The sequence below is a fragment of the Melozone crissalis genome, unplaced genomic scaffold (assembly GCF_028551555.1).
Source record: "Melozone crissalis strain CALT ecotype California unplaced genomic scaffold, PUWL_Pcris_2 ptg000004l_1, whole genome shotgun sequence".
Lineage (NCBI taxonomy): Eukaryota > Metazoa > Chordata > Aves > Passeriformes > Passerellidae > Melozone > Melozone crissalis.
In genome coordinates, this window is record NW_026535782.1 from 28,364,720 (window position 1) to 28,392,366 (window position 27,647).

Sequence of the window (27,647 nt, forward strand, 5' to 3'; positions counted from 1 at the left end):
TAATCCCACTCCCATCAGTTACTTACACTTGAACATGATTCCCGTGAGCCTTCCCCTCTTTGGGCTGAACAGACCCACATCTTTCAGCCTTTTCTCACAGGAGACATGCTCCAGTGCCTTAAACATCTTATTAGCCTTTAGCTGGACTATTTTCATGACTCTCTTTGCAGCAAGGAGACCAGACTGGACACGGTACTTTGCATGTGGCCTCACCAGTGCCATTAAAAGGGGAAGGATCCCCTCCCTCACCTTGCTGAGACCTCTCTTCCCAATGCAGTGCAGGAGGCTGTTGACCTTCCTCGTCACAAGGACAGATTGTTGGCTCACGGTCAGCTTGTGCGCCAGGAAAACCAGACCCTTTTCTGGAAATCTTCTTTACAGCTTTTTGGCTCTCAACTCGGGCTGTTGCCTTCCTATGTGCTGGGCTTGGTGTTTCTGGTTGATGACCTTGAGTAAGCTCCTCTCAGTCCGTTTCTTCAGCCCACTGTGGGCTCTCTAAATGGCAGCACAGCCATGGGTGCCGATGGCTTAACTTCTTTCTAGCCAGTCCAGTTAAAAAGTGATTTTGCCCGGTCATTATTTATTATCTAACCCCTCAGGCCTTGCTGTTTAGGAACTGTGCTAAGAGGATTCTATATATGTTCATTTGTTTTCTAGTTCAGTGGTAAAAATATTGAGTAAGACACAGAAAACTTTCAGGAAATAGGACAAATAGTTTAAAGATATATGAAAAGTCATATGGACAGGTGTTTCACTTTTTATCCTTTCCTCTCAAACTGAGTTTGGAATAGAGGGTTGTGACAGTGGTCGCAGGGGTCTTCATTTGAGGGAAGAGATGAGAATGTTGACTCCATGTTCAGAAGGCTTGATTTATTATTTTATGATATATATATTACCTTATAACTATACTAAAAAAGAATAGAAGGAAAGGTTTCCTCTCAGAAGGCTAGCTAAGAATAGAATAGACAAGAATGATAAAAAAAGCCAGCTGTCTCGGACTCTGTCTGAGATAGCTCGGCCTTGATTGGCCATTAATTTTAAACATCCAAGATGGGCCAATCAAAAATCCACCTGATGCATTCCACAGCAGGAGATAACCATTGTTTACATTTTGCTTCTGAGGCCTTAGCTTCTCAGAAGGGAAAAAATCCCAAGAAAGGATTTTTAATGAAAAGATGTCTGCAACAGAGGGTTGTTTTCACTTCTGGAAGGGCAGAGATTCAAAGAGGAAAAAGAAATAACGATCTTTTCAAAGATCTGATTGTTCAGTTGTGGAAACTGTGAACATAATGGGAGGCCAATTGGAAACTGTGGCTATATTATTCTGCTACTGTTTTAAAATAACTAGAATTATTTTAGGCACTAGCTAATCTGGATATTAGCACTCAAATTATTTCATTTTTCTTTATGACTTCTGTCCACCTCTTTCCTCATTAGCTCAAGTTATTTTATGCTTCATTTTCATTCAAGGCAATTCTCCTCTGCCTCCAGAGAGCATATGGGAATGGGGAGAAAGGATTTATACATGGTACAGGACTGTTTCCACTTTAAATTATGTTGGTTTTTTTCCCTGGGTGTTTTAGGTATGGATGCCAAATTGTACTGTTGCCATAATACTTAGGAAGCTTTCTTTGGGTGCTATAACACTACAGTCAGTAATGTCCCCTTATATTTAGGATCAAAGCACAGTATATAAAGTCTAGAAAGGGTAATCAAGGCTATTTCCCTCGACAAGTGAGTTGTTCTCATATTTTGTTCGGCTGCAGAGCTAAAACACACAGTTTAAAAGAGGCAAACCTTCCTACAGTTTGCCTAAATCCTTTTTTAAAAAAAGTTTTTCTAAACCAGGGATATTGCCATGCAGAAAACTCTTCTCTATATTTGTCTTGTCAGTACATGAGGCAAGTTTTCTATTTACTTTCAAAAGGCATGTTTTACATGTGCACATTTCTGTCTGTGTACATTTCTCATATGTGCATATGTCTTCATGTATGTATGTACATATGCAAATATAACCTAACTGACTTTTCAGACTTCTCATTTTAAGTGGCATTTGTTTGTAAGGATGACTGTGCAGTAGATACTGATCATTAATACTACTAAACCTTAAGAAGCTCTGTATGTCCAAGAAGCTCTTCCTTTTAATTTTTACAAATTTTTGCTTTTTTTGGTGCAGGCTTAGACTCAAAATTCAGCTACTTATTCTGTCACCTTATGTTTCTTTACTACACTTTAGATCACTAGACTGAGACTTATTAAAGGCCCCTGAAATTTAATGTCCAAGAATCATCTCTTCATCTCCATGTCATGGCCCTTACCCCTACTCATCACTAATACGTAATATCCTTTTTCTCACCAACCTAGAGATTTTTGAGTTCCTTCCCACACACTGATCCAATTCCAAATACAGCAATAACAAAAAGTCTGCCACAAATCTGGTTTACAGCTTGGAGGTTAAGATACTCCTCAGAAAGATATGCTTCATCCTTTGCTGGCTAAGGTGGAAGAATGATGTATTAAACAGGTTGGGATATAGGAGTGGTAGGGCTAAAAGCATGAAGCATGTCCAGCATCCACATTTTAAAGGAAAAGAACAAGCACTTCCCTGATCATTTTTAAGAGGAACAGATTAGTTTACTTATGGAAAAAGCATGTAAAAAGGACACTTTGTTTAGCACAAATAAGGTACCTTAAAAGCAGAATTTTTTATGTGTTCAAGTGCATATTCTATTGAATCACTAACTCCACAGGTTCAATATCTTGAATCTCATTTTTGGATAATTTTATTTTATTCAAAATCTAGACAGTCAACAGATGTCTTAGACTGCATTCAAGATTTTACCTTCTAAAATGCTCACAGATCTTAGCAAGATAATCTTATCATCTTTGTATACATTCTTTCAAGGGAAATTATTATCATTTTTATCAAATATTATCTTGTCATGGTTAGTTTGAACCTAACACAATTATCTTTCTGCTTGTAAAGAGAATCAGATATTATTTTAAGCAACTTTTTCCAGTAAAATAATTACATATGAATGTTTTGCTTGAGAAAGTAGAAATCAAATAAACAAATATACTAGCAATTCAAATACATGTGAGAAAATACTTCTGGTTTTAAAATTAGAGAATGAAAAGACTATACAAAGCCAACACAAAATAGTATAAATTGCATTGAATGTTCTCATATTTCTTCTGGATTTTATTTTATATTTTGCTTCTGTATACACTATAAATCATTCTACTTGTGGTATTCATAGCTTTGACATAAATGGGCAATACATTTAAAAGACAGACAATTCCCCCTTTGATTAATTCACTGGTCCGTTTACTCATTCAAAGGCAAACCTACTACATTCAAACAATTTCCTGCTCTCACCACGAAATAATTTGTTGCAGGGTCTGCACTGATTCTAAATTCAGCTTTTTAAATTATTATTATTTTATCCATATATTTGTACATAACTGGTAGGCAGATGACCTACGCAACTTCTATAACATGTCCTTGGAAGTGACGAGCACTCTGGGTCCTACACAGCACAAATGACAATGCAAATATGACTTGCAGATTTTGAGCCAAAACATCTGAAGTCACTGCGAGAGCCCCTGACTCAGCTCTGCTGTCAGCTTCGGAGCGATCGAGGCATCCCTGCCGAAGGGCGACTCAAAGACGCAGCCAGCAGGAGGCCTCCATGGGATGCTGCCATGTGGCAAGTGGCCTCTGGGGTGAGATGCCTTACTTGTTGAGGGATTTGGTTTTGACTCGGGAAGTAAGTCAGATCTACAGATTCACTGCCACTTAGCTGGGTTTCAGGTGGCAGTGTGTTTTTTGCACATTTTGTGATGTGAGTATGAGCACTGTGAAATCACCCGCTGAGATGACCTCTGGTTGCAGCGAGTCTGAGGGTTCCTGTCATAGCTTTTCACATCCTTTTCACTGAAGCTACTAGAAGTACCACACAAGCTGTTGTACAAGGCACTGCTCACACAACTGTTATGCTGTGTTCACTGCTGAGCAGTATGATCTGCATGAGTTACAGAAGGCTGAATCCCAATGATGTGCTCAGTGTGTTGCTTTAAAAACATGGTGTGTGGAGTGTTTAGCAATGTAAACATATGGTACTGCAGTTATTGCTGTGCCATATGGGGATGTGTAGAGCTCTCTTTCTCAGAAGATAGTGTCAAGAACACATCTGTATGAACTCGTCATCAGTGGGCATCATCAGCTCTGTTTCTTTGCATCTTTTTGAGCACCACCAGTTTCTGCACTTATTTTTCAGTTTAGATTGAGTAGGAGAAGTTCACTGGAGATTTTCTAATTACTTAAGATAATTGGAAGAATTTTAGATTTGTCCTAGGTGGCATTTTCTTACCATGGATAATAGCTTTGCTTTCTCTATCAAACTTTAAAAAAATCTAGTGCAAGACACCAACAAGTCTCTGAGCTGTGACTACCTCCTGTTTGTAATTGTCATCAAAATAGAGCAAAGCAGAGATTCTCTATTTCCTGCAGTGTTACTAAAGGAACATAATAACCTTTTAAAGAACATAGAAATTTTTGAAATTTAAAGAAAAGTTGTAGATAGCACACCAAAATTAAGCATCTTCATGATATCTTTTTACTCAAAATTTATTTTAAATTTTATACTTTGTATTGTTGTGGTGAGATTTTTCAGAACTGAACAATGATTAAAGCATTTTCCCAAAGTTGTTCTAAAGTGGCTGCAAAGGTCTGTGTCAACTTCATTAGTACTTTCTGTCTGAGGAAAAAGAAAGTGAAGAAATTACACCTCCTCTGCTTTTACTGATTTGCGAAAGTCTTTATATTCTTATTTTCCTGCATGTTTACTGTGTGTTAAACATTCCTGATACATTTGTTGCTTTGCACTTATTTTCTTCCTTATAATTAAACTAATTGGAGAATTAATCAATGTAGTCTGTAACCCTGAATGACAACTGATATTAATGAAGGAGGTTGTTCATAGTCCAAGCTTGGCAGGGAGGAAGAGAAGTCTATATTCTGCAGATGGAAAACCAATTAAAACTGTGAAGTTGGGGTGGTACAGATTGGAATAGAAATTAGCTTTGTGGAAAATATAAATTCCTGGCCGTTTTTGAAAGGTAAAATTCTACCTGCAGCCTAATAGTCACAGAAAAAAACCCATTCCTTTTGTTGATGCTTCACACCCCACTGCAATTAGATTGCTAAATTCATCAACCCTTTCCTAAATTTTAGAGAAATAGTCTCTCTGGTCAAAATATTGACAGGAAAGTAAACCAAAGAGATTAAATGATGGTGGATCTCTCTTTCAACAGTTCCACTGCTGTGAGGCATTCTGGTTTTGGCAATGAACATTATGAAGTTGTAGTAACTGTTACTCTAGCTAATAAAACCTAAGTAAATAATATAAAGCATGTGAAGGGCAAACTGCAGGAGCCAATTTACCTCTGTTGGCGAAAATTACATCTTCTATGCCAGTAGGATGCCATCCCTAAGGAGCAGGGGGTGAAGAATTCATTACCAGGGAATGGAGAATACCAACTGTTTTCATCTGTTGCCTCAGTGAGGATTTACTGGGTGGCAGCAAAATATGTGAGTTGGGACATTCACTCCACCCCAGGTCCTCTTGGTTTTCAATGCACTATTTATTTTCTCTGTCTGTACTTTTCTTCTATACTTTCTATTTTATATATACATATATACATATACACATATATACATATATACATATATACATATATACATATATACATATATACATGTAGTCTTACTCAAATGACTCACACATCCACAGCTTTGTCCTTGCTTTATGATCAAATACCTGCTTTCATCTTACTTTCTTTTTATCCCTGTTACTTGTCCTCAACCTGTTCTTTTGTGTGCAGTAATATTAAAATAAATAAAAAGAGGAATCTTGTATCTATCAACTGCTTCATATAAGCCTCCCTGTCTGTCCAAGGAAAGTGTTAATCTACTTTTTCTGCAGAGAACAGATGAGAGCCTTCACCACCCACAGGTGAAGTGTCGATGTAAAATGACATACTACAGTATTTGTGATATTTTATTTGCCATTTATACCAGATTGTACAGAAAGGTTCTGTATAACCCACATTTGAGTCCAAACTGTGGGTTTATAGATTTTTTTCTAGCATCAGAAGCATCATTTCAGAGTAGTGTTCTTTAAGATGTGTGAAAGATAAAATCCAAAAAGAAAAGCAGACCATGAAGTATAAATTGTTTCTTTTATTAGCCTGTAGTAAATTTCAATTAAGAAGGGTTAGCAAAATACATGATATTAGGCCAGAGAGTGAAAATGAAGTGGGCTATCCCAGTTCAACACTGAGCAGAACATCCCAGAGGTGTGGAAGAAGGATTCTTTTTCTTTCTGGAAATTCTTTAATAAAAAGCACTGAGCCATTAGGCACAAAATGCATAATTACCTTTCCCTGTATGCTTATTGGTAATGGAAGGAGAAAAAAAATGTTGCTTCCTCTGCAGCTGAAAATCAACAATTTCCTCCTGACTTCAGAGTGCTTTTGCTGGTTTGCACTTCCTGACAGTCCAGCAACTGTAATTTCTTATGAGTAAAAGTTAAGCAGAACTCTTGAAAAGTAAAGGATTCATGTTAATTTGCTGCTCAGTTACAGGGGAAAAACCCCACACAGCCCAAAACCAAGAATCTTAAATAAGAGGATGATGATGTATATGTGTTAGGAGGCTTAGCATTGCAGTCTGTGTCTGTATTGCAAGCACCTCATGGTTTCTAGGGACCATCTTTCAGCCTAGGAACCTCCTGATTGTATAATGAAAAACCTGAAATGTATGCTTTTGCTTACAGGCATGTTGGGGAAAGAACAAAATCAACTCCTGGGAGGTCCAGCTGGATTCTGCCAGCTGGGAAGGTAACAGCAGGTACAGCCTGATAGATTTGACCTAAACTCCTCACCAAAACCTGCCGCATCAGCAGGTTTCCATAAAATCTGTGATTTGGAGTCAGGCACCTCTGCATCCCTCTACTTTTATATCAGGAGCTGGGCATCTCAGACTGGCACCAAAAATGTGACAAAAGCATTGACCTGGGAAATAAATACTGAGTGATTGGAGGAGACACTGCAAGGGTTAAGCCTTTTTTTAAGGGTTAGAGCTCTGGAGCTTTGCTTAACATTCACAAATTTGATCTGTTTTCTGGAAGTAAGCAGGAAACTCACACAAAAAGGAGAAATACAAGGAATTAAAGGGAAAGAAGTGGGAGAAGATTTGCAGTCTCAATCTGAGTAGGAGTTTTAATGCAGATATCTGACCTTGCCAGGGACTACACAAAGGATTTTTTTTATAGGGTGTTTCAGAGAGTTGGAGGGAGTGCAGCTGAATCAATTTCTCCTTGATTCTCCTACTGTAAATATTAGAAGAGACAAGTGGGTGGTGATAGTGAGCATGATGATTAGGGTACTGAACACTCTCCCTGTGGGCTATCCTCGTGCAATATATATGTAAGCATCTGGTAAAAACTGTAATGCTGCAACAGCCTTCGGAGGCTGTGGAAAAGTCCATTAAGAGTTTTGAAGTTATAAATTGGGATTAGATGCCTAAATAGAAGGTAGATGCCTCGGCTATTTTTTTGTACCTAGTGTTGACTACAACCTTTGACCTGTACCATAGGTAAAAAACATGTCAAGTGTAAGCACTTGCACCTTTTATTTACAAAATGTTAGAAAGAATGGGATATTAAAAAGGGAGAAGATACATCAAAATGAGAAAAGCATGAAAGGAAAAGCCAAGTGAGGCTCTCATCAAGAGCCAAGTTTCATTCTGTCTTGTACTGTGTATCACAAAGTACAGTTAATGTTTTTGACCCAATTCTTTGCCTTGAGGGGAGGCCAGAAAGCTATTTGTACTGGCAGAATAGTTCACACAGTCACTCCAAAGTGTGCTTATTTCCATTCTGCATGGGTTTTGATATATTCTGAGTTTGGCATTCAGACACCCAGTAGGCAAAACAAATTGCTTCCTAGGTCTAGGAAGCATATTATACCAGTTATTGTAAAGCAGCTTGTATCATATGCATTCTCAACAGTTCCAGAGGAACTGACTATTCCAGAGGAATTCTTTGTGTAGTAGTTGCAGTACTATTCAGATCCAGCAGCAAAAACCAAAATCTAGTGCTAGTCCTTTGCCAAAGTTGTCATATATTGTACTTTCAGTGTCACAAAAATATAGCCAATGGGGAAGAACATATATGAAAATGTGAATAAATATAGAAAGTGACTGATCTTAACCTCTTTTAAGGTAAAAATTTGAGTGTACTTTTACCTTGATTCACATATTTATACTACAATAACTTCTACATTCAAGTTATAGATCTCTTATAAGAGACAGAGTGCTACAGAGAGTTTACAAAACAAACTTTGTCACTGACACTAGACCTTTGGCCAGGCAGAGACATGTGAACAATAATGGAGTTCTGTCCTGAGATGGATCTGAGCAGGATCAAGTATAGAATCAAGACCTTGTTTAACAAGTAAATTACTAGCAAGCATAGAAAGCAGAAAAGAGTGTCAGAGAAGGGGACAGACAGCAGCTACCTAATTATACAAAAATTTTCAGGTCTGATAAATGTAAATATGGATTTTTACGTAAAAACTCTTAGAAATTAGTTATAGTATGCATATTTTTTTACAGCACCTGTGCACTTACCTGTGCTATGTACAATTAACGCTTTCCTTTGAGAGTTTTTGTTTATCCTTTATTTAATACTGTTGAAATGCTACAAAGTTACACCAGGCCCAAATGACAAGATATGTAGAGCAATCAATTATTAAAAACATATTGCAGCATTTAATTACTGCTATCTATGTCCATGATTTGTTAAGGGGTTTTTAGCTGAATGTATTTTGATTACTATAATTCAAATCACAAGAGTTAGGGCCCAGATAATTACATTTGAAGAGCAGGAGATAAAATATTAAAAAATGACATTCCCTCTGACAAGCAAATATTAGCTAAAAGTCAAGCAGATATTGTATTTTGAAATTTAATTTTGTTACAGAAGGAAAAGTAGAAGAAAAACTATTGAACCAGGTCACCCTCACTATCTTTACTTAGGGCTCTTAAAATGTACAGATTTTACAGGTAAGTTAAGAAAACACTCCAGTCTAAATGTTCTCTATGTTGAAACAGCAACCTGGTCTGGATTGCTGTGTTGTAAACGAATCACTTCAATGGGACAATTTACCATAAAAAAGAAAATTTAAAAGAAAGAAACAGTTGCTTTCTTTACCTCTTCAGGGATATTGTTGAATATATTATTTTCCTTCTCTGTCCCAGATGATTAGATTGGCATTGACAGGGATCAAAGATACCATATACAAAAGGAGGAGAGATCAGTGAAGTATTTAGCCCAGAAAACTCAATTTGTCATAATTCTCAGGCTAATTTTTTTATCAAAAAAGTTACAGAAATCAATCTCCTATGACCCTTGGTTTTTAAATAATGTTTTTTACATCTTCCGTGGTTTGTAGCAAAACAGTAGTACAACAGTAGTGTCCCTTGTTAAGAAAATTCTCCAAACACTGGGCAGCCATCAAGCAGTGCATACTGATTTATGTCTGTAGTAACTATTCTACTAATCATGTCATGCTGCTATTAGCCCACTTGTGCTCCTACGAGTAAGCAAAAAACACTCCTTATTTTTCCCTTTTCCTCTGAATGTTTTACAATGGCCCAAAAGTCTTCCTAATGCCAGGTCATGATTTCAATACTTTTATTCAGTATGTATATTAGGTCTGTCAAATATTTTTAGACTGCAGTCCTGTTAGATACTTTATATCTCCACTCCCTGGAATAAATCTTTCTTTGAAATAACCTGCTTGCAATGTGGACAGGACAGAACTGCCAACACACATGCAGAAAGAATAATGAGAAATATTTGGAGGATTAGCTGCAATAATTTTTTTCCTAAATGAAGAACATTAAATCATTGTCAAGAAAATTTTCAGTCACATTCTTTTTGCACTTTAACCTGCTTCTGAGATCTCTGTTAAATATAGTAATTGGATGTATGTTTTCCATTTGAATCTGATCAAAAGGCAACCTGTGGTTTGTCTGTCTCTTAAGGTGGAAACTTTGTATTAGTATATCTGCTGGGAATACTGCAATGTGAGATCGCCACTTTTGATAGACATTAATTCTGTAAATAACAGAGAAAAAATAGCATTGTTTCTCCTATTGTGTCACTTCTGCTTTTGGGATCAATTGAAAATAAATACTTAAAAACGAAAAAGATCTATTAATACATTTCTCATTTTTATAAGTACTAGCTATTCAGCTAGAGTCTCATTGTCTAAGGAGAGGGCCAGAGGATGTCTAGATCAGCAGGTAGGGTACAGTGGTGCTGCATCAAAAAATTGTTATTGGCTGAGAACCTGATATTTATGAAGAATCAGTTTCAGTCTTTTGCCTCAGGCTGGCTTTAGTCTAAGTCCAAGTGTCCTAAGGCCTGAGTGTCCATCAGCAGCCGGAGCATATTTCACGTGCCATGGAAGAGTACCTTTCTGGCTTTGTTTTGGTCAAAATGGTCTCTTCCTCATTCTCTACACTTATCCATGATGGGAGTTGAAGGGTAAGAAGTGGCACTGACTGATCTACTCCAGTGAGCATCTTGAACAAAAAAAAATCAGCACCCTAAGCAGGGATGCAACTTCATTTTATGTTTCCAATTCTTCCACAGTTTATGTTAAAATGGGATTTGGGTTAAAAATCTCTTCACTGGCCCTGCTTGGTAAATGGTTTTCAAATTGTATGCACATTTTCGTGTTCCTTTCAGATGTTTACTCTTTAGAGAATTTGTGTTGTTTTGTTTTGGTTTTATTTGGATTTTTTTGTTGTTGTTATTTTGTGGTTTCGTATAAAATGTAGTGTCAGCAGAAAATGCATTATTTTTTACTCAGAGAAATTCCCACAATTTTCATGTCCCAAGCTTAATATCTCAGAGCTCCTTAGCTAGGAAATGAAACTGAAAAAGGATTAAAAAAGATTAGCCAGATGTGTATATTGAGCTACTATCAATACTAAGCTTTTCTTGTTATGTGCCATGACTAGGTGATGAAATTCACAACTTTTTCATACTGTTTTCTCTCCATGCTGAAGAAAACTGCAATCAATATTTTCCTATATGCCATTGTAAGGAGACAAGTAATATAAAGAAGGCAATTAGCCTGTAATTATCAGGTGATAATGAATACCACATCCAATATCTTGCCTCCTTTGAAAGTTACAGTTATGCTGTGAAAGAAAATGAGACAAGAAACAGGGTTTAATCCTGTGCTGTCAAAGTGGGTGACTAAGATTCTACATACTTTATGAAGCAGTTGTTGACAGCTAAAAATAATTGACAAGTATTGCATTATCAATTCATTGAAAAGTCTTCTAAGCAGATGAATGAAGACTATTAGTGATTACTTAATTACAAATCCAAAAAGCAGATGAGATGAAGGGAGCAGTTAGTTAGAGGGATTAATACGGAATGAAAATGCAGATTTAGGTGATGAGAGAATATCATCTCAGATCTTAGAAAAGAGAAAATTCAAGGAAGGCTCTACCCTTTTGAAATCAGTCAGTCTTTTGCATATAAAGCATGTATTCATGCAGTGCAAATTATGGCCAGAGGAAGTAAGTGAGGCCAGGAATTAATAGGATTTGAACGCAGTTTGACAGGTCTGTTGATATGACGAATATCCCATTATCCTTGTTAACGCTAATTAAATTATGCGGAAGTGTTATTAAACCTCATGCTTGAAGCCCACCTTTAATTATTTTTGATCAGGAGGAGACTTGTGCAGCAGCAAATTAACCTTAAATTGGCTTACTTAGAGGTCTTTGAACTCTTCTTTGCAACATCTTCTTGCAGTGCCCTTTCAGAGTGAAATTTTAATTGTGAGCCAGAGGGTGGTTCTGGTGATTTTTGTTCTTTCTTCTGGTTCTTCTTCATAGGTTTAGGATGAGGTCCTTGAGAAACCATGTGTGCTAGGAAGGTTTTTTAAGACGAGCATTAGGTAAAATATGCCTTGGTGCTCTCACAAAGATGGAGCATATTAATTACCTGCTATGTGAATGGAGGGCTTCACATTTAACAGGTGTTGCCTCAGGTCTAAGCTATTCATCAAAGTACCTAGTAAGGAGATAGAAAGTGCTGTGATTTTATTTCATCAGGTACTATGAGCATTAATGTCATTAAAGATGTTATTACTATTGCTACACAGAAGTCAATCCAAACAGAAACTAAAGTTGTTTTACAAACTGGGAACGCGCCTTCATCCTATGACCTGGTTTCCTGTGTTCCTTTGTTCTAAAAAGACACCAGCCTCTGCTTGCCTAACACTTTCTATGCTTAGTCTTGTACTTTTGAAAGCTGAGACGTTTGGGCAAAGACCATTAAGTTGTCTGGGAAGAAAACAAATGTTTGTGTTTGGGAAAATACAATAAAAGTTCACTGTTAAATTGGCTATTCCCTCCAATCTGCAGTTTTCAAGCTCTCTGTGGAGAGGATAACTCTGACTTTAATTTTGACATCAAATTCTTATGCAATAGTTATTTCTTACTGAATTTTAAATGGAATCTTCCTATTTGTATCATTTATTAACTTGTTGCAAGCAAAATTATTAAATGCACATATTAGCATAATTTAAAAGATAATTTCTACATGCACATGGCATCTAATCCTGATATTTTGGCTGTATGTCACAATGCTGGTGATGTCAGTTAGTATCTAAACAGCAATGTGGAAAATGTTTGAATAGTGATGACTTTGTCCAGAGGCAGAAATGACAGAAATACTCTCCTTGCTGTACTGTGTCTTCTATCCTGTGTCATAAAATAGAATCATAGGATAGCTTAGGTGAGAAAAGGCCTTTAAGATCATCAAGTTCAACTTCTAACATGGCAGTGTCATGTTCACTGCTGAACTAAGTGCCACATTTAGATGTTTTTTGAACATTTCCAGGGATGGTGACTTGAACACTTTGCTGGACAGCCTGTTCAAATGATTGACTACTTTTCATGAACAAATTTTTCCTAATATTTAATCTAAGCCTCCTCTGGCCTGATGCCACTTCCATTTGTCTTATTGCTTGCTACCTGGAATAAGAGACTGACACATACCTGGCTACAACCTAATTTTGAGGAGTTTTAGAAAATGATAAGGTCTCCTTGACCCTCCTTTTCTCCAAACTAAGCATAAGTTGCTCCCAATCAGATTTTTGCTCCAGAGAATTCACCAGCTTTATTGCTCTTCTCTGGATACACTCCAGCACGTCAATGTCTTTTATGTAGTGAAGGGCCCAAAACTGAACAAGGAATTGAAGGTGTGGCCAGCAGTGCCAAGTACAGGGGAACAATCACTGCCATGGTCTACTGGCCACACCATTGCTGACACTGTCCCAGAAGCCATTGGCCTTCTTGGCTACCTGGGTACACTGCTGGATTATGTTCAGTTGCTGTTGATCAGCACCCCAGGTCCTTTTTTGCCAGGCAGCTTCCCAGTCACTCTGCTCCCAGCCATTAGGGCTACCTCTGCCTGGGGCTTTTGTGACACAAGGGTAGGACCTAGCAGTTTGCATGGTTGAACCTCATGCTGCATTCTTAGCATAAAGATGTTGTCCTTAGCCCAACAATCCAGACTGTCCACCTTCCTCTCCTAACCCTCCATCATCAGATCAACACTACCACTCAGCTTACTGTCATCTGTGAAATTACTGAAGGTGCACTTGATCGCCCTGCCAAGATCATCAGTAGAGATGGCAAACATGGCTGATCCCAATACTGAGCTCTGGGGAACATCTCAAGTGACAGCTGCGTGTATCTCCATTCACTACCACTCTCTAGGCCCAGCTGGCCAGCAATTCATCCAATTTTTTACCCAGTGAACAGAGACTTGTCCAAATCATGAGTAGCCAGTTTCTCAGGAGAATGCTGTGGGAAAACATGTCAGAAGTCCAGACTGTCATGCACAGCGTTTTCGTCATCCATTCTGTGAGTCTCCTTGTCATAGACGGAGATCAGCCAGGTCAAGCAGGAGCCACATGCTGTCTGGGCATGACCCCCGGCTGTCCTGTATGTTACATGTGATGGTACTCAAGACAATCTGCTTGATGACCTTCTCTGGCACTGAGGTCAGGTTGACACACTTGTAGTTCTGTGGATCCTTCTTATGGTCCTTTTAGAGGATTATAATCTCATTTGTGAACATCCAGGCAGCTCTGACCCCCTTGGTTAGCCAGGACTGCTGTTTAATGATTGAGTGCCTTGATAAGCACCTCTGTCAGCTCCCTGGAAAGGAGCCCAAAAAACCCCCCAAGGGTTTCCCAAGGGGTACCTTTGGTTATCCCATTGTTGCAAAATCAGATGGAGCTGTAGAGACCTTTAGGACATGTTTCTCTCCTGAAGGAGGGGCAGAAATAATTAGTCCCTCTCTGCTCCATGTGAAACCACAGGCAATCTTCAGCGGGTGATGTAGTGTGACTTGACTTCATCCCCAATGTACAGTGGGACCTAATAGATTCAAATGAACTATAAATGATAGTGGTAGACAGCAACTGTTATTCCCTTTAACAAACTAATTACCCCTATGTGTGAAGATCTAAATTAGGAACCAGACCCTGAATGGCAGCTCAGCTGTGCAAGATTTAGCACAGAAGAAGTAAAAAATGGCTTCAAGCCATTTGTATTTTCTCTGTGTTCAGGGCCATCCATATTCTTGTTAGGCGTCACAATCTGAGTCGTGTTCAATGAAATGGAGAAACGCAGCTTGATTTTTTGACAACGAATCATTTCAGCAAGCTTTTCAGATATATTCTATGGACTGAATGTTATCTCTATGTATATAATGACTTTTCTGGTGAATATTCAATTTTAAAAAACAAGTTTAAGCTTGCCTATGGACAGGAACAAGTATAATAGAATGAATTTTCATTAACTGATCACTGTGAATATGTCTTCTATCTTAGTTGTGTTAGACATATTTTCTCAAAAGGCAACATGTTTTTGATTCACCCACAGGTATAACATATATCTCTCTGAAAATCATTTGTGGATGCAGTCTGGAAATATCTGTGATTAAAGCTTTCACGCTATAACAAAACAATTAGGAAGACATATTGGAAATTTGCCCGGATCCCTTCATGATGTTTGCAATATCATGCACTCATCTTAAGACTAATCATAGAATCATAGAATGGTTTGGGTTATGAGTCCTTAATGATCACCTAGTTCCAGCCCCCTGCTGTGGACAGGGACACCTTTCATTAGACCAGGTTGCTCAGAGTCCCATCCAGTCTGGCCTTGAACACTTCCAGGAATGGGGCAGCCACAGCTTCGTTGGGCAATATTTTCTAGTGCCTCACCAATCTCACAATTAAGAATTTCTCACTGATATCTAATCAACCTATTTTCTTTAAGTTTGAAACCATTCCCCCTTGTTCTGTGTCTATGTGCTTTTGTAAATAGCCTCTCTTCCTTGTAGGCTCCCTTCAGATGTTGGAAGGCCACATGTTTGGTGACCACAAAGGCTTCTCTTGTCCAGGCTCACCAATTTCAATTCTATAAGCCTTTCCTCAAAGGAGATGTATTCCATGCCTCTAATCATCTTGGCGGTCCTTCTCCAGACTGGCTCCAATAAGTTGCTCTGCAGGTCCTTCCTGTGCTGGGGACCCCAGAGCTGGATGCAGCACTCCAGGATGGGTCTCATCAGAGTAGAGCAGAGGGCAGAATCCCCTCCCTTGCCCTGCTGGCCACGTTGCTTTGGATGTAGCCCAGGACACATTTGACTTTCTGGGGAGCGAGTGCATGCTGCAGGATTATGTCCAGCCTATCATCCCCAAGCTGCTCTTCACAGGGCTGCTCTCCATCTATTCATCCCCCATCTTGTATTGATACTGAAGGTTACCCTGACTCAGATTGAGCATCTTGCATTTGGTCTTACAAGGTTCCCATGTGGCCACTTGTTGAGCTTATCCAGGTGCCTCTGAGAGGCATCCAATCCCTCTGATGTGTCAAGCACACCATTTAGCTTGAGGCAATGGTCTGAATATGCACGTTAAAGCTTTACTTAATTCTTCAAATAGGTTTCTGCTGAAGGATGTTTGGTCTTCTTCTGGACTCCTGTAAAGCCTTTGAATGTGTCCCTCACAGCCTTCTCTCTAACTTGGAGAAAGATGGAGCTGATAGGTGGACTGATAGGTGGATGAGGAATTGGTTGAATGGGCACATCCAGAGAGTAATGGTCAATGTCTCTGAGTCCCAATGGACATCAGGGACAAGTAGTGTTCCTCATGGTTCAATGTTGGTAGCAGGGCTACTGGTACCAGGGCTATTTAATATCTTCATTAATGACATGGAGGGAACGAGTACGCTCTTGGCAAATTTGCACATGACACCAAGCTGAGTGATATGGTATTTTTTCACAGAATCATGGAGTGGTTGGGGCCGGAAGGGACCTCTGGAGATCATCTGGTCCTACCTCCCCAAGAAAGCAGGTTTACCTGCAGCAGGTTGTACAGGATTGAGTCCAGGCAGGTTTTGAACATCTCTAGAGAAAGAGACTCCATAATATCTCTGGGCAGACTGTTTCAGAAGCTTTCCCTTGTGTTCAGGTGGAGCTTCCTGTGTTTCAGTCTGTGCTCATTGCCCCTTGTCCTTTTGCTGGGTAGCACTGAAAATAGTATGGTCCCATTCTCTTGACACCCATCTTCATGATAACTTGTTTAGCCCTTCACAGAAAATGCTGCATTTTGTAATCTCTTTACAATATTCCTACAAACCCTCAAATTTTAACTGTAACAAAAATACCAGAAAGGACTGTTAACTAACAAGGAAACAGTGGAAACCCCGTGTAGCGCTCAAAACACAACCATTCACATAGATTGTCCTACTACACAGGGCTTTTTTACTGAGTATAATTGCCTCTCATGAGACAAGATTTCTTTAGTCTTGTATCATTAAGATGCTATGCTGGAGCAGGAAACTGAAAAGAGTATCTCCTTTTGGAAGAGGAGCATAGCCATAGCTGTACCTACTACACAATTTAGGAGCAAATTCATGGCAGCCCAGTGGCCCCTGGGCCTTTGAATAGGGGCAACTGGGGTTATCAGCACAGCGTGCACAAAGAGGAGTGACTCCTCCTTACATGCAAGCTAGACTTACACGGTGAATTGATTAGAATTTAAATCTACTGACAGATATATGATATTGACATATATTTATCTAAAATTCTTTCTTTTGTGGTATTTCTTGCAGCACAGTCTGAGTGAAAATTATTATGAGAAGAGAGTCCTCTGTTTCCTTCAGGCCAAATGAAAATCTAAAGGGTCAGATCTATATATGAGAAAATCCCACAAAGTAATAAAACAAAGGTGAACATCTTCACCCCTCTGTTGTTCTTCTGATAAATATTTAAAGGAAAATTTTGAACAAAATCCCCCTATGCATATAATTTTACTTTACAATTTATTTTTGAATTTCAAGATTGAAATATGTTTCCATTTCAGAAGCAACAAGAAGTTTAAAAAATAAATCAGCAATAGTTGGAAGACCTAAAGATAGTCTTAGATAACTAATTTGTCTTCCAATGTGACACCATGTCTAAGAGGAAGAATCCTTTATTTCTTTTGTAGTGCCCTTTAGACTCACAGATGAAAAAAAAGGATATGAAAAATATTTAACTGTAGAAGTATGTAAATATCTAGGAGCGAGAGTCAGCCTTTTTTACAGTAGTATGTTCATGATTTTTAAAACATCTAATGAGATAAAGATGATCTTCCAAGAAGGTCTGAGAAATGTATAATGCAATGAATATTTCAATAATATGAGTCTACTATTTCATTTCTTCCAGAGAAGACTAATAGGTGACTTGATCACTGTTCAGAGATATTTATCTGGACAACAATATTCTTACAGTTATCTTATGTAATGCAATAAAAAGCCTTGTTTGAAGCCTGAAGCTAGTTGCGGTATGACTATGGTAACTGACATATTTATCTTTTAAAAAGAAGGTAATCATTGCATGAATATTTCCCTGAAATTATGCTGTTGTATTGTTTTTTGGGTTTGTGTCTTTTTTTTTTTTTAATTTGAAATTTCTCTTATAGAGGTTCCCACTAGTTTTTCCATGTAGGGCACAGCACTTAAGAGTAAGGTGTAAAGTTCAACTCATGTTCTCTCCTGTGCAATGAAAATAAACCATCAAGGGCATTCAGAAAAATACTTAAATCTTGCCAATATTTCACTTAAAAGACCAAAAAGAAAAGAATTATTCAGTTATAAAATCTTATCATTCCAAATTACTTGGGGCCTCTTACTTTGTGGTATAAACCTATCTACTATGTCTTAGCACCAGAATTGTCTGTCAAATCATGAAATTAGTTTTGTTTCTATTTTTAAATTTTTTTTAAATTTTATTTTAATTCCTATTTTTTTATTAAGTGATGAGGGAACAGTCCCAGAAATATCGCGTGTCCTGATATTTGAGTGACATCTGGATAGTAGAATATTGGAATAATAAACTTGGCCATGATGTCCACAAAAGAAATGGCTGAACAGAAATTTCTCTTATGATTGGAAAAGTTGACACAGGTCCATTATTCAATACTGGAAATGGAGAGTTATTCTCCATTCTCCACAGCAGTACGGGGCTATGGTAGTTCCTGAGCAGGTTGCTGGGAGCTAAATATCAATTTAATTTTCTTTATGCCTTGATTTGTGTTTAAACCAATTTTTACGTTGAACAGCCATAAAGACAATATTTGTCTCCAAGATCACAGGAAGCACAACAAAGACTCTCTGTGTTCTGGACTTGTAAAATTAACCATCAGAAAAATTAATTATTGATGATGTTGCAATATTTGCTAAAGTGAATATGTCCCTCTGCCTTCATAGCCTATTTTATCCATGGTTCTTAGATAAAATATTCTCCATGACAGCATAGACTCATTTATCTTTCAAAATGACTCCTGTTCTTTATTTGTATTACAGCTTTGCCCAGATCATCCATCCTCAACACTTTTAGAAAGCCAAGAGGAATGAACAGCTATTAGAAAATCTAGTGAAAATTCATTTGGAAGGGAATGAGCTGTGTTCTCATAGAGTTGCAGTGAAAAATGGTTCAGATTGTAGATCTGTCTGTAATAATATTTTTCATAAAAAATGAACATGTGTGATGTCTGGACTATCTGAAGCTTCAATCATGTTTCATAACTGTTAGATTAAACTATTCACATAATGGCAAATAAGGATATAAAGCAGTGGCACATTATAAGAGCTCCTTTCTTTGAGATTTTGAAATTTCTTTTACTGCTTAGTTGTAATGCCCTAAAATTCTTAGTATCATCTCATAAGCATTTTGCTTTTGAAACTTATGTTAGTTTGATAATACTTTGGAAAATCCTCCAATATAACAAACTAAAGATAAGCTTATTACTTTGCAAGTATTGAGATTTTTTTCAGTATATTTTTTTTTCACTGTGAGACAAAGCAGTTACAAATTTTCTTATGCAAATGTGTGAGAATTCATGCTTACCACTGATTGCAGAAAATTATGTTTTTCATTAATAAAACTGAGTAAATTCTTCTAAGAAACATCAGTGATGAAGCTAGGCTTTCATCCTTTTAATCTGTAATGGTGTGTAAAATTATTCATTTAATTTCAGTATTATTTTCTTTATCATAACAAAATTGAGAAGGAAAGCTGGTATTCTTGTAACAAGGATGGGACTAAATATTTTCATATAATGGTTTAAAAAGGTGCAAATTGCTTTTTCTCAGTATTACAGATAAAAACCTATAAACATTATTATTTTTATAAGAAAATAGACACAATACAGAACAATTTAATGTATTGTATATGAAGCACTTACCACTCAACTTTTGGATGGGTCTTTTGTCTTATGTGCAATATAATTTTAAGGAACTTGCTCAACCTAAGGTGAAAACTTTTAACAGGAATTTTTAAGGACTTGTAATTGCCTGTGGAAGAACTTACTGAAAGGCTTGTTTGACAACAATTCCTGTTACGGCAGACAGCACAATGCATCTCCCTTGAAATAAAAGAATTCAGAGACGAGCAAGTATAAAGTCTAAAGAAACGGAATTATTGTTTCTTCTGTCTGACTTCAATTACCTGTTACTATCTTTATTTTCCTCCTTCTGAATCACCTATGTCCTTAAATTTGACAGTGGAAAAGAAGAAACAAGTTGACCTCTTTGACTTAGATCAGAGAATCTCCTTCCAGAAGAGAACTGATGAAGGGTTCTCTTTTCTTCTCCTAACAAGCAAAATGAGGCTGCCAATGTGGAGGAAATATTTATAACTTTTCTGTGATCTGTTACAGACTGTCTGTAAAAGCAGACCGACAAAATGTTATAATGTATTTCTATTTATAGCTTAATTCTTCCACGGGGAAGATTGGAAGGTACTTCTAAGACAAAGAGGTAATTAACATCAAATACAGAAGAGTCTGCAGAAAGTACATGGTATGTGCCTTCACAGTTTCCTGAGTTTTTGCACAGATAGCATAAAAAGTAGCACAGTGTCTGGAAAAGAGGTTGCAGTCTGGTTGGAGTCTACCTGGCAGTACGAACAAATACAGTGGAAGCAGAAATCCTGACATTCCTACCCACAGCTAAAATACTTAGACTAAGTGTGATTTTAATTTAATTGGGAATCAAACTGTATCCATAACAAAGGAGAACAATTATAGGTAATCTGGACCTATAGGCAAACAGAAATCAAACACAATTATGCTGTAGGCCAATAATTTGTCTGATGTCTCTACCAGCAACTTCATTCAGAATGGACTAAGACAGAACTTCTGGAAGATGAATTTTTGTGACAACTTTATGGGAAAGATTATTTCAGCAAAGCCATGAGCTGTCCATTTTCTTAAAAAAAGCTGTTTTCCTAAGAGTCTTTAATAGATACAAAGGTTTCCTCCAACTACCTTCTTGTCTTCAGTCTTTCTAAGAGCAACAATTTAACAACTCTTAAAAACTTGGACTCCTAGTATTCCTCCAGCATTTTGACTCTTATTTCAGCCTGGAGGAGACATGGACGTGATTTTATGAGCAATGAATAAAACCAGAGTTGGGGTGAAATTCTGCGCTGAGGTATCTAAGCCTAGATGGCTAGATGTAGACTAGATGTCCAGGCTTTCCTTACAGGAATTGTAGACTCGTGTCTGTATTCAGGTGGTGATGTATGGCATCCAATGCTGTTTGTAAAGTTCTGAAGTATGTGAGATGTCTGCATTGGGCTGACAGATATGACACAGGAGCCACAGCACCCCAATGCCCTCATGGACTTGCAGCATGAAGCCAGCTCTTACAGATGCACTGGGATTTGCTTGTGGAAATCTGAATGGAGCCAATGTCAGCTGATAAAATCAAAAGCCTCTATAAAATTGTTTTGCAAACCTTTATGTAGATCTACATCTGATTAAATTGGATATAATCTCCAGGTTTCATCCACAGGTCCACACAGATACTTTTGAGTGTATTAATAGAAATAATACTGTTCACAAACACATGAATTAGCTCCTTGATTTTCCTACAGAAAGCAACACCAAATTCTGTGGTTTGATTATTTTGAGAAGTGAATTTAGGAATTGGCAGATAGAATAGGAATAAATTTGCCCTACCTTAAGTGTCTGCGCACCAGTGGAGAGTATTGTCTTCATTATATTTCATAGAGAGAGCTAGGATTTCAGTACAGGAATTGTTTACCTCAGTACCAGACCCTGCTGCCACATGGGACCAGGCAAGGTATCTGAGAGTCCAAAGTTCTAAAGGGTCTCCAAGAAACTTGTGTCCTTTTAGGCTGGCAGGTGAGTCTGGATGGAAAGTCCTGATCAATCTAATACAATGCTATGTGCTTATTTGTGGGGACCTTAATTATCCTTCTAGCTGATCCATGAAGTGTTTGCCCTGAGATGGGTTATTTTTAGACAGACACATACTTCTAGTAAAATACAGTCTTACAGCTGTTTGATTTTGCTGTAACTGTGATAACTGTGCACTGAAATACCAGTTTTGCACATTATCCCTCTTTGAATTCTTGACTTTTGATTTTGACTTTGGGGACATTGTGATTTAAACAGAATGAACAAGGAAATAATGAAGTTTACAGCTGTTTGCAAGCTCTGCTAGAGCTCTAAAATAATAACCAGTCAGTTTTGGCATGCTGTATCTGTGCAATATTCACACTTCTGTGAGTGTTGCTCCTTTTTGCACTGAGTTGGTCATTAGACATGTTTGGTTATGCTCTATTAACTATAGTCGGGGGTCCCAGCTTTGGGGCCCAACTTTGCTTCTAGAGGCAGAAAGTGCCATGATTTTTCCTAAGGTATTTTAAGTCTGTATACACAGGGCAGGCAAAAGAGGTCAGAGAAGGAGCATATGTGAAATGATTCTCTTTCTTTGAGACATGGATGTAAAAGTTTGTTTCATCTGGTCTCTGCTTCAAGAGACAGATTCATTGCAAGACCAACCACACAGCACTCTCTCTGTGGTACATTACAGAACCTGCAGCAGGAAAAAGTTGCCCAAATCCTCCTGTAATGTAGTTCTGCTTGCTAGGAGTCTCAAAACTGCTAAGGATTACACCACATGGTTGATGTCCAATCCTAGTGGAAAAGCAAATAAAAAAAAGTTAATCCTAACAGAAAACTTTGCATTGTACCTTAAAAGAGATGGTGTAAACTTCAATGCTTTTTGTGCTCCTAGAGCTCAAAGGATAACTTTGTTTATGCAGCTGTAACAAGAACTCTGCTGAGATGAGAGTAAATAATGCTGCCTACTCTGAAATAATAAAATGATGATGAATCCAGAACCACCATCAAATATTTATGGAAAAAATTCCATTAAACTTCTTGTAAGTATGATATATGAACATTTATTTTTAATGTTTATTATTTAAGTTTGTTTAAAAAATTTGCTATTTTTCCTGATATCATTAAATAAATAAGTAGAACTAAATTGAAAGAATAACAAACAACTAGGTAAAATATTTTCATTATGCAATCAACAAATCCTAGTAAATATTTGTATTAACTTATTAAACTTACAAGATAAAATGTAAGACAAATACTTGTTTCATGCCATCATCATTCCCTGCAGTGCCCCTTTATGCTGGGTTTAATGTAGGATGAACTATCTTAAATCCAAAAGAGGAAATTTCTAGAATATTCAATTGTTTTGTGTACCTTACTAATCCTGTTATATTGTGTAAACATTTCTGTGATAGTGTCTATTTTCCAGGGGTTTGCAACACAGATATTAAGATTTATCCTGTGCTGAAAATACGTTTTATCATTTCATACAGACAGGAATTTTATGTACTTAAAGGTTACCATATGTTTTATGCTATATGAAAAATGCAGTATAAATTCAATATAAAACAAGGGATTTATTCTTAAGTGTAAGTTTTAAAAAGTTTATTAGCATCAAAGAATGCACACTTACACACATGAAAAAATTACAATAAATACTTAAAACAGATGTATAAAATGGATATTTGAACCACAGTAAAAATCTTCCATTTTTAAGAGAATTTTGCCCTGCAGTATATGCATTGTAAACTAGTAACTACAACTGAGCTTGGGCTAGTCTGAGACTAGGGCTGGGTGTGTGGGAGAGTTATGTGTCTGTGGTGGTAAGTGAAGATAAGAAACAAGAAAAAGCAGTGTAAAGAGCATCGTGTTCTATGTTGTTTCCTCCCACTGCAAGTTGTAAGCCTGTCCTTGGGAGTGGGCTCAGGTCTCCAAGATTTGGCCAAGAATTTTTCATGCCAACAAGAGAAATATTGAAATTAGAAAATAGGGATTGGATTTTGATTCTCTGCACACTCAGAGTTGACATTATATCTTTGCTTTAATTGTGCAAAGAATGAAAGATTTCCGTCCTAAAAGCAGACATTAAATGTAGCATAAGAAGCATTATATTCCAGCATCATAGTAAGCGGACAGAACTTGGTATATGGAAGAGATTTTCAGAAGAAAATTCAAATGAGCTTATTATCAGGAAAGAACAGATTTGAAGAACTGATTTGATTCGCCAAGATTACTTCCTATTGTAAGGATTCAAAGAGGAGAAAAAATGACCTATCTAAATTGATGAGATAGTCAATTTTAGGTTTTTGCATATAGACACCATTATCAAAAAAGAGGAGGTGGGCATGGAGGGAGAGGCACAGCAGGTTTCACAGTAGGATTCTTCTGTGTGTAACTTCAATAGAGACTCAATTCAGCCAGTCCACTATATTATCATAAGTGCCAGTTCCTTCTGTAATGTAATTAAAAATACTTCTCATTGACATTGAGGATTGTAAGAGAAGGGGAAAGACAGTAATATGAAAGGGAGATCAGCCCTCCAATAGCAATAGTCAAGGGGAAATAAAAAATAATCCTCACATTTATTATTTCAAGAAAAAAATGTTTGAAATTGTACATTCCAAATGAGATATCCCATGAAGTTTTCCTTTTCTGATTCTTTGACAGCTGAAAAGTTCAGCTTTCACAAGTAAATTTCAGTAGATTAATTATCAGGAAGAAAAGAAAGGTACAAACCCCCCACTTGCTACTCTTCGTGTTCATTTCCAGTCCGTGGTAACCTGATTCTCTTATTGGGAATACACCAAGATGTTCTGCAATGTAAAACAAAAAACTTCCAATAGAGTGTAATGTTGAGTTTTTGCTCACATTCTTCAATCAAGAGATGCCTAGAAGAATCCTAAAACACAAAAGGATGAGACTGCTATAATGTTTATTCTTGTGTGTATGTTGCCTTAGAATCGTGTTCCCATTTTTGCAAGGGCTGTTACCATTTGATTAAGGAAAATACTAGCAATAATCCTTTAAAAAGAATACTGTTGGGTTTTTTATAGTATTTAAGAATTTTAATGCATCCAGTCCAGGATTTTCTGGAAGAATTCAAATAAAGGTGGATTATAAATGCAGTCTAGAATTCTTGAAAAAGAAGATAAATTGTGAAATCCTAACACTGAGGTGTTTTTATTTTAGAAAGCTACATATGTCCACATGCGGTATTCTAGCACAAGACTTGTCAATGAAGAGACAGACCCCAAAGTCATTATTGTATTGACATAGTTTTTTTCTATCCCAATGTTGCAGGATTTGCAGGAGAACATGTTGTAGGAGGCTTGCATTGAAAGAACATCCTCTAAATGGAAAGAACAAAAATGTCAGTTATATATTGTTCTGTTAGACAAAAGCATCAAAACAGTCACCTCAGGTCTCAGCTTCCCTGTGATTAGTTTTTCAGACATCCTGTGACAGATCTCATTTCTTCATTTGTCCCTTTTTATTACCAACGCCTTGCTCCAATGTCTGTTAAAGGGCCAAAAGATAGGTTCAGCCATCCTGTCTAACTGGGATATTCTCAGCAACATGGCATTTTTCAAAGCATTTAACTTCCATAAGGATTTTTGTGAATTTTAAACTGGCATGCTGCAGGTTATAGGGAATGAGGGAATATCAGACTGGTGACCTGCCACTAGTGGGGTTCTGCAGGGCTCCATCTTAGGTCTGGTGCTCTTCAACATCTTCTTAAATGACTTGGGAGCAGGACAGGAAGGGATACTGAACAAGTTCACAAATGATACAAAACTGGGAGGAGCTGGTGACTCCTTTGAAGGCAGAGAGGCCCTGCAGAGAGACCTCAACAATCAGAGGGCTGGGCAATTACCAACCACATGAATTTCAATGAGGTAAAGTGATGAATTCTGTACCTGGGACAGGACAACCCTGGATGTAAGGACAGACTGGGGAACGAGATGCTGGAAAGCAGTGCCATGGAAAGGGACCTGGGGGTCCTGGCAAGTTGAACATGAGCCAGCAGTGCCCTGGCAGCCAGGAGAGGCCAGCTCTGTCCTGGGGTCCATCAGGCCCAGCATCACAGCCGGGCAAGGGAGGGGATTGTCCTGCTCTGCTCTGCACTGGGGCAGCCCCACCTCAAGTGCTGGGGGCAGTTTTGGGTGCCACAATATCAAAAAGACATGAAGCTATTAGAGAGTGTCCCAAGGAGGGCAACAAAGATGGGGAAGGGGGCCTTGAGTTCAAGCCTCATGAGGAGGAGTTGAGGTCATTTGGTCTTTTCAGCCTGGAGAAGAGGAGACTGAGGGGAGACCTCATGGCAGCTACAACTTCTTCATGAGTCAAGGAGGAGGGACAGACACTGATCTCTTCTCTGTGGTGACCAATGACAGGATCAGAGGGAATGGCCTGAAGTTGTGTCAGGGGAGGTTTAGGTTGGATATTAGGGAAAGATTTTTCACCCAGAGGGTGGATGGACACTGGGACAGGCTCCCCAGAGCAGTGGTCACAGCACCAAGCCTGACATAGTTCAATATGCATTTGGACAATGCTCACAGGCACATTGTGTGACTCTTGGGAATAGTGCCCTGTGGGGCTGGTGGTCGGAGTTGATGATCCTGATGAGTCCCTTCCAAGTCCTCTCATTCTGTGATTCACACACACAAAGTGATCTGTTGGCTGTACAATCCCTTTCTTAACTCTCTGAGATAAGGAACTACTTTTGTACTAGTTTGTTTTGGCAAAATGTGAAATAAAAGCCAATCAAAACAGTGCTGTTTAGGAGGCTATTTTATTGAAGTTTTCATTATAGGTCAGACCTGCATCAGGATGGTGAGAAAAACAGATCACTGATTATTTTGCAAGCGGAAGAAAGGTGGAGAGAAATTATTTCTTACTGATGGAAGAGAAACAGTGGATTTACAACCTGTATTTTGACAACATGAGTGAAATGTACTCATTTGGCTTTGAGCAAGCGGCAGTGCCAGTGTAATTTTCAAACTGTCACTTTTATTCTATTCTGACTGGCGTTTTTTGAGCTTTTGTCATGTAAGCTTTCCTACTGACAGTTTGTCACAGGAAAAAAGTGGAGAGCAGAGACTTCTGCTATGTCTGAATATGTCTGATCTGGAAATTGAACTCATTTGTGCGTTATATGAGAAAAAGACATGGATGGTCCAGAAATATTACCTCTGTCTTTTCAATATGTATCTTTTTAGATGTTATATATTACTGATAATGTGAAAATTCGGTATATTGTAAATTTAGTTTGCCAAGACTATTTTTTTTAATTCTTGAAATTCATTTCTATAAAACAGGAGAAGTAGGTCCTCAGTCAGATCCTTGGATGCTGAAAATTGACAAAGATCTGTTGAATTCAGTGGTGGTAAGCTGATTTACCTCATCAGAAGTGACAGTTTATAGCAGCAAAAGCTGGAAGACCATGCTCCCTCTGGATTTCATGGGGAAAGATGCACAGTTTAAGCAACCAGTGATTTACTGAAACCTGCGCTACAGACTGTGTATTTAACATGTGTTAACTGTGAGGTCACAGGGATGGTGGAATGTGCAAGCAGTGCCAAAGAGGAAATTTTCCATCTCCCATAATACTTGATGGTGTAGTTCTCACCTCTCACTCGTTCCGCGTTCTGCACTATGATTACCTCCACACTGTTTGTAACAGTTTGTGAGAAATGCATGCAATACCAACTGACCATAATATCTGTGGAAGTCTGAGAAGGTACACCATAGGTATGGAAGATGCAGTTGTGAAACCA